At 43.2% G+C, this 6,901-nt stretch overlaps 1 non-coding gene across 1 annotated transcript; it reads left to right on the forward strand.

The window, feature by feature from the left end:
* The first annotated feature begins 4,650 nt into the window (after positions 1 to 4,650).
* trnar-ccu (transfer RNA arginine (anticodon CCU)) lies at positions 4,651 to 4,723 on the forward strand. The gene has a single exon. It is a non-coding gene; the product is annotated as a tRNA-Arg (tRNA).
* Positions 4,724 to 6,901: the final 2,178 nt, after the last annotated feature.

A 6,901-nucleotide genomic window follows, 5' to 3' on the forward strand; every position in this document is an offset into this window, starting at 1 on the left:
AGTCACCTGATTCTGGGAGCTGCCACAATTCTCTCCTTAGCTCTGTCGTTCATGCAGTTTTTGAGCAAAGGACAATGTAGTTCCGCAAATACAAATTCACCCCACAAATGTATATGTGCTTGTGTGTGTGTGTGTGTGTGTGTGTGTGTGTGTGTGTGTGCGTGTGTGTTTGCGCGTGTGTGTGTGCGTGTGTGTGTGTGTGCGCGTGTGTGTGTGCGCGCGTGTATGCATACGTGTGTGTATGTGTGTGTGCGCGTGTGTGTGTACGTGTGTGTACATGTGTGTGTATATACGTGTGTGTATGTGAGTGTGCTCGTGCGTGTGTGTGTGTGTGCGCGTGTGTGTGTGTGCATATATGGGGTGGGGGGTGGGGCTGTTATGAGTGTCAACAGACAGGAGTGTTCCCTCCCAGTCAGAGAACACTTCAGCAATTCGGGACATTCGTCCTCGGACCTTCCTCCAAGGGGGACTTCGGGACAGGCAACAATGAAAAGTGGCCGAGCAGAGGCTGATCACCAAGTTTGGGAACAATGGAAATTGCCTCAACTGGGACATTACAGGTGACCCCATTCACCTACACACACAGACACACACAGACACACACACACACACACACACAAACACACACACACACACACACACACACACACACACATACACACACACACACACACATACACACACACACACACACACACACACACACACACAAATACACACACACACACACATACACACACACATACACACACACACACACATATACACACACACACACACACACATACACACACACACACACACACATACACACACACACACATACACACATACACACACACATACACACACATACACATACACACGCACATACACACACACATACACATACACACACACAAACACACTCACGCACAAGGGGACATAAATTTAAGGTGAAGGGTGGAAGGTATAGGGGGGATGTCAGGGGTAGGTTCTTTACCCAGAGAGTGGTGGGGGCATGGAATGCGCTGCCTGTGGGAGTGGCAGAGTCAGAATCATTGTTGACCTTTAAGCAGCAATTGGATAGGTACATGGATAGCTGTTTAAGCTAGGACAAATGTTCGGCACAACATCTTGGGCCGAAGGGCCTGTTCTGTGCTGTATTGTTCTATGTTCTATGCACATACACATACACATAAACACACACACACATATACACACAGACATATACATACACACACACACATGCACACACACATATACACACACGCATACACACATCCATACACACATGTACCCACACACATATACACACACATACACACATACATACACACACATACACACCCACACACACACACCCAAACACACACATATACACACACATACACACACTCAAACACACACATCCAAACACACATACACACACACACGGACATACACACATACACATAAACATACATACACATATACATACGCACATACACATACACACCCACATACACATACACGTACACTCACACATGCACACACACATACACACACATACAAATAAACACACATACATACACATACACAGATACACATACACATACATACACATACCCATACACTTAACACACACACACACACACATACACACACATACACATCCACACACACACCCACACACACATATACACATCCACACACACACCCACACACACATATATACGCACACCTACACACATATACACACACATACACACACATATTCACACACACATAAACACATACCCATAAACACACACACATACACATACACACCCACATACACACACATACACACACCTATACACATACACACACATACACCCACGTACACATATACACACACCCATACACACCCACACACAAACACACACATACACACACAAACACACACATACACTTAAACACACTCATACACATACACACATATACATACATAGACAGACCCATACACACACACCTACACACACACGCACATACACACACACATACACACACATACACATACACACACATGCATATACACACACATATACATACATACACACACATATACACACCCACATCAACACACACATATATATGCACACGCAATACACACACATACACACAACACACGCATACACGCACACACATATACACACACATGCACACACATTAACACACTCATATACACACACAAAATACACATACACACACACGCACATACACACGCATACACACATATATATAAACACACGCACATACACGCATAAACATACACACCAAAATACACGCGCATACATATGCTCACACACATACAAAAACATACACACGCACATATATTCACACATACTTACACAACCACACCCACACCCACACACCCACACACCCACACACACACAAAAGTATATACACACACACATATACACACATACGCGCACACACATACACACATACGCGCACACACATACACACATACACACACGTACACAAAAGTACACACCCACACACATATACACACATACACATACACACACACATACAGACCCAAACACATATACACACACATACACACCCACACATACACACATCTACACACACATATACACACACATATACACAGACATACACACACACATATACACACATACACATACACACCCTCATACACACCCACACACATTTACACACACACATACACATCCGCACACACATATACACACACATATACACACACATATACACACACATAAAAAACCACACACATATACATACACACATACACACACACTCATACACACTCACGCACACACACACATACACACACACATACACACCCACAGACACACATATACACACACACATATAAGTTTGTATGATGAACTTGTACTTACAGAATTACATTTTACTTTGCTCAAAAACTGTATGAATCCATGTAAGATGCTGTAAATCTGTTTATTAGATTATGATCAGTCTGACCATTGTGGCACAGACAGCCTCACACAGGGGAGCTCACACCTTCAATACATCATCTGGGCCGACAGGAGGCCAATTGTTAAAGTTCACTTAAGAATGTAACTTTTGACAAAAGTTTTGCAATTTACATATGAAAGAACGAAACCAGCCTGGCCATTCTAAAAGATGAGAGACTTAACAAACAATCCAGGTCTTTCTCAAGATACAATTTCAGTTGCATCACACTGTAAACATTTGCTATAAATTCGGTGTTTTACAATCTTATTCTCCACAACCACCTGATGAAGGAGCAGTGCTCCGAAACCTAGTGCTTCCACATGTTCGACTCTAACCTGGTGTTGTGTGAGTTTTAAATCTGTCATTCACCCATCTCCTGACGGTTGAGCATACATCTCAAGGTCAGGACAGCGGCTCTCCGCAGGGATACAAATCGACTCCTTCTTTGGTCGCTCCACGATGGATCTCTCTGATGACTGTTCCCGTTCGTTGGTTGGCTCATTGGGATCATTGCTGACATCTTGGAAGAATTCCTGGAGTCTCATTGGTCTGATGAATTCCTCACAACTTTACTCAAGTATTCTTGTTGGTGATGGGGACAAAGGGAGACTAAATTTGATTTGCGTTTCAACTTGATTTTATTAACAAAGTATTGAAACAGTTTGTAACATCATTTGGAAATACATACAAAGGTTCTAAATCAGTTGTGTACAGTCTATGCAGAGAGAAAAGAACCAACAAACCATTGGAATATTGACATTTCTCAAACCTTCTGTCTCGTTGTGGAAAGAAAGGCATTTTGTACTTGGGCAGGAAACGATCTCTGTTCATTGTCAGGCACCAAGAGGGTCTGAGAACTGAAAGGACGATGTGATCATTTGTCAGAAAGACCTGAGACTGTGTTGTTTCCCTGTTACACCTTGGCAGCAGCTGCCTGAACCTTTAGTGCATCCCTCAGTGTGTTGTCACAGATCTGGGAGTGTGCTTGGCTGTCACACTCATTTGAGGTCAACTGTTTCCAGTGGTCTGCCAATATAGTGCCCTCGTGGCCTAATGGCTATGGCACTGGCCTCTGAAATCTGGGATTTCAGGGATTTCATTTTTAAGCCTGGTCTTTGCAGTGGCTGATTTTCATCCCATGTCAACTTCATCTCAATCCAAATTGACTGGATTTTTTAACTACTCTGTTAAAAATCATTGTGCCTGTGTTGAGATTATGGCAAATTCTGTTTAGTAGAAACTTATACAAGATAATTCTGGGATTTGGGAGATCTTGGGGTGAATTGTCTGAAAGAGACAGCACAGCCACAATGGGCTGAATGCCCGCAAAGATCCTGTTGAATTGTCCTCAATGCAGCTTTTTGCAACATCTCCACTTCCACCTGCCCCAGTAACTGCAAATATCTTGAAAGTGCTGCACAAAATAACATTGAGCCCTTTGCTATTTTCCTGTCTGCTCCATTTTCCTCAGACTTGAGTTGTGCAAAGTTGGAGTTTGGTTGATATCTCATCTGTCCGTTTGGGAAGAAATGGGAGGCGGGATCAATTTATCAAGCAGCCAACAATGTGGCATGAGATGGAAAGGGTAAGAACCAATTAGTGAGAGGACAACACACAGAAACACACACGATGAGAGGTCAGGGTGTAGTGTTTAAAGGCTGCCATTGGCAGACAGCATGTGGGGCCCCAGTGGCCTAATGGATAAGGCACTGGCCTCCTAAACCAGGGATTGTGGGTTCAAGCCCCATCTGGGGTGTCTCTGCAGCTTATCCTTTATTTCTAATCTATTTTGGAAAAATCCCCATCTCTGCATTCAGTTGATGGTCAGTGGTATCCAACATGATCTTGCACAAGATTTTCGAGGATCTGCAGGATTGAATGTTGAAGGTGGTGATCAAGTGGCTGCTGTTTCTGGATGGGGACGAGATTCCTAAGAGTGCGGTTGGAGAGTTTGCTTTTGGAAGCCAGCTCTCATCACACTCTCATCAACAAACCAACCCTTCAACACTGATCCCTCCAGAACATCGGATATTACTGACAGAGAATACCCTTGCCAACGTTTATAGGTGCACCATCGACAGCATTCTGTCTGGATGTCTCAGTACCTGGTATGGCAACTGTACCATTCAAGATCGGAGACAGTTCCAGAGAGTGGTGAACTCGGCCCAGACAATCACAAAGGCCAACCTCCCATCTATAGAATCCATCTACCAGGCCCACTGTCAAGGAAAGGTCTCCAGCATTCTCAAAGATCCATCTCACCCTGGCAATGTTTTTCTACAACCTCTACCATCGGGGAGAATGTACAGAAGCCTGAACACACGCACCAACCGGTTTTGAAACAGTTTCTACCCTACTGTTGTTAGAATACTGAACGGTCTCACAGACTCTCAATATTCGCCTGTACCTGTGTTTTTGTTCCTGCTGCTGTTTCCCTATTATTTCCTTATCTATGTTACTGAACTCTGTGAGCTGCCTGTATTGCTCACAAGACAAAACTTTTCACTGTGTCTATCATTACTTGCAAACCAAATATTTTCAATGAATCTTCCATCTTTCGGGTCACTGTTATCTTGGTCCAACTCATCGAATGTAAATATAAATTATTGAGTGTGGAATAACTTTATTTCACCTGCATGTTTTCCTGTTAAATACCAACAGGACAGTATAGGGGTCAATCAAGCTCAATGTTTGTACAGCGAACATTGAAGGAATGGTCCCAGAAAGACAAGAACAAATGGGTCAATGTTAATTCCTGCATCAGTGAGGAAACGAACAACAGATGAGGCGACTGTGGGGAAACAGACATTTGACTGTTTACTTTCAGATCAATGAATCTTCGAATGTGACTGCATATACTGAAGCCCATCATGTCAATGCTGTCTCTTTGGGAGAGCTGAGAAATTAATTCCACTCCCTTTCGCTCCAGTTCATCAAACATTTGTTGCCTCATGGATCAAACTGACTTGGAAATGTTTTAATTCCATGATCTCAAAGCAGCCATGTAGAGTTTTAAAGACATTAGGTCAGAGATTAACTTAATTTGAATGGAGAGAATGCAGTGAGAGGGTTTTAATTGGAGAGAATGTTTAAATTGAAAGTATCCCCAGAAGGGATGTAAACCACAGGCAGTAGCTGAGAGGGAGTGGGTACAATCTGAAGTGACAATATTTCAGTTGAATAAAGGGAAATATGGAGCTATGAGGGAGCAACTGGCCAAAGTTCAATGGTTTAATACCTTAACAGGGAAGACCGTGGAGGAACAATGGCGGATATTTCTGTGTATAATGCAGAAGATGCAGGATCAGTTCATTCCTAAAAGGAAGAAAGATCCCAGGAGGAGACATGGGCGGCCGTGGTTGACAAGGGAAGTAAAGAAACATATAAGGTTAAAAGAGAAAAAGTATAACTTAGCGAAGATAAGCGGGAAAACGGAGGACTGGGAAGCTTTTAAAGAACAACAGAGGATTAGTAAGAAGGAAATACGCAGAGAAAAAATGAGGTATGAAGGTAAACTGGCCAAGAATATAAAGGAGGACAGTAAAAGCTTTTTTAGGTATGTCCAAGGCAAAAAAATGGTTAGGACAAAAATTGGGCCCTTGAAGACAGAAGCAGGGGAATATATTACTGGGAACGAAGAAATGGCAGAGGAATTAAATGGGTACTTCAGATCTGTGTTCACTGGGGAAGACACAAGCAATCTCCCCGAGGTAACAGTGGCTGAAGGACCTGAACTTAAGGGAATTTCTATTTGCCAGGATTTGGTGTTGGAGAGACTGTTAGGTCTGAAGGTTGATAAGTCTCCGGGACCTGATGGCCTGCATCCCAGGGTACTGAAGGAGGTGGCTCGGGAAATCGTGGATGCGCTGGTGATTATTTTCCAGAGTTCAATAGAATCGGGGTTGGTTCCTGAGGATTGGAGGGCGGCTAATGT

The sequence above is a fragment of the Chiloscyllium punctatum genome, chromosome 18, assembly GCF_047496795.1.
Source record: "Chiloscyllium punctatum isolate Juve2018m chromosome 18, sChiPun1.3, whole genome shotgun sequence".
NCBI classification, from domain to species: Eukaryota; Metazoa; Chordata; class Chondrichthyes; order Orectolobiformes; family Hemiscylliidae; genus Chiloscyllium; species Chiloscyllium punctatum.